Genomic DNA, 2,341 nt, shown 5'->3' with positions numbered 1-2,341 from the left:
GCCTTGCAAGCAGAATCACGCACGCGGAACCACTGAATCACGAAATTCCCGTGCTCGCTGTCAGCAAAAACCGACACCCCTTGACAGAAATTACAACAGGCGCTTTCTGTCGCAATTGACCAAGAGAAGGCACCCCACCGAGTGACACTTTCTTGATCCATGTCACTAGATCGTGACAGTTGTTCTTTGGCCATTTACGTTGAATGACTTGTTATAGTTTTATTCCTCTTCTTCTTCGTCGTTCGCTAGATAGTTTTATTATAAGAACCTTTTTTAATTCCTATTAACTCGATGTTCTTTAACTATGTTTATACATAAATGCATATTGTAAAGCAGTATGCATTGTTAGAGGATCTTTTAGTAAAAGTGTTTAAATGTCGAAGCTGCTTTTACATAAGAGACCGACTGTATATTGCGCTGTTGTATTTGTCAGACTTGATTGTACCAAGTCCCTACACATGTTGTAATGCGCTTAGAGCCAAATATTTTTGTTTTTTGTAAGGGATAGGCGCAATATAAATACACTTTATTATTATTTAAGTTATTGAGACATCCCAGTGCACTAAGGGATTTATAGAGCAAATCGAGAAAATTCAGTATACAACTCTCCTGTGTTCACTTTCAAGTGAATAACTATCGTTCTGATATCATTTTAAAGTGAAGCTAAAGAAACCTGGTATCGGCACTGCTGTGCATCTCCTATGATCTCAATGGTATCAAGGCACGGGTCATAGAGATCAATTTAGATCTAGATCTATTTCCGGTTGTGTATTCACACGCCAACGTTCGTTCGTCAAGATGGACGGCGATTTTGATTTGATAAGCGACTTTTTCTTAGAAGACTTCAATGAAGAGGACGAAAATTTAATGGCCGCTGCGCCCAAAAAAAGGAGATTCGAGAAAGTGACTGATGACGATGTGAACGCTCTCATCACCGATACAGAAAACGCCAACACCAAAAGAAAAACTGAACATGTGATATGGCTGATTTCAGATTTCATTCTTCAAACCGAAGAGTTTGCAAAACAGATGAGATCAGCTGATATAGCGAAAATTGAGGATCCAAAACTTGTTGCAAACATTCTTGTCAAGTTTCTTACAACGGTGAAACGCGAAGATGGAGATGAATATGAACCAGGTACGATTCGAGGATTTCTGTCCGCCGTCGATCGGCACATGGCAGCGAACGGAAAAGGCAAGATTTTTTCCAGCAATGATACGCTGTTTGAAAACGTTCGAGCAGTTGCAAAAAGCAAACAAAAAAAGCTGAAATCAGCAGGGAAAGGAAACTTACCTCAAAGAGCGTGTGCACTAACGGACGAAGAGGTGGAAACACTGTGGGACTCTGGTCAGTTGGGAGTGTCCACACCAAGAGCCATAATCAACACCCTGTGGTGGTTGAACTGCCTCCACTTTGGAATGCGGGCAAGAACCGAACATCGCCAGATGTGCTGGTCCGACTAACTGTTCAGATGGACAGCAGTGGCCACCGCTTCTTGGAATTCAACGAGCGAACCACGAAAACAAGAACAGGGGTCTCCAGGCAGGATGTCAGGGCAAAACCGCGAGCGTATGAAGATGTTGAAAACCCTGAGCGGTGCCCTGTGAAGATCTTCGAGAAATATGCCTCTCTTCGCCCTGCAGAAACATGCGGCTCCAACTATCCGTTCTACCTCACATGCGTCCATGATCCGAAACCAGGCAAACAATGGTTTCGTGCAATGCCGATGGGAGTGAACACAATCGGCAGTTTGATGAAAGAAATGGCGGCCGCGTCCGAGATATCTTCCACCACAAGTAAACGAATCTCGGGTACCTCGGCGAGGAAGACGCTGCTACAGAAGCTCAATGATTCTGGAGTTCCCCCAACCCATATAATGGAGAATCAGGACATAAAAACATTCAGTCTGTACTCAGTTACGCGAAAATGTCCGACAACCAGCAACTGCAAGTTTCCCGAATTCTGTCAACCACGCGCACTTGCACAGTCTCAAAGTTGGGAGCTATGACGTCAACTACTGATGACGCAGATTCCAGTGCCTCGGCCTCAGGCGGAAACACACTCCGCCAGCCAGCAGTGACCTTTGATGCGCCCATTCATGGAGTTTTCAATTTCAATTTCACAATGCCGCAATGAGTTTCTTCTTCGTCTTCAGTTGCAGAGCGCCAAATTCCATTCAGTTACATTAAGTTGTGTACGTGTGTGTGGTTGTTTTTTTCTTCTTTTTTTTTACTCCTAAGTTGATGAGGCCCAATGACAAGAATCCAAGATAAACTGGAACGAATTTATATTTCAAGCAAAGAAAGTGTTCGTGTTTGCTTCATTGCAATAAATTTGCGT

General features: G+C 43.4%; 1 pseudogene; it reads left to right on the top strand.

Moving 5' to 3' along the window:
* Positions 1-592: 592 nt before the first annotated feature.
* LOC138955957 (uncharacterized protein KIAA1958 homolog) lies at positions 593-2,099 on the top strand (annotated as a pseudogene).
* The last annotated feature ends 242 nt before the right edge of the window (positions 2,100-2,341 follow it).

Source organism: Littorina saxatilis, unplaced genomic scaffold (assembly GCF_037325665.1).
Source record: "Littorina saxatilis isolate snail1 unplaced genomic scaffold, US_GU_Lsax_2.0 scaffold_2655, whole genome shotgun sequence".
Taxonomy (NCBI): domain Eukaryota; kingdom Metazoa; phylum Mollusca; class Gastropoda; order Littorinimorpha; family Littorinidae; genus Littorina; species Littorina saxatilis.
This window is presented reverse-complemented; position numbering and strand designations above follow the sequence as displayed.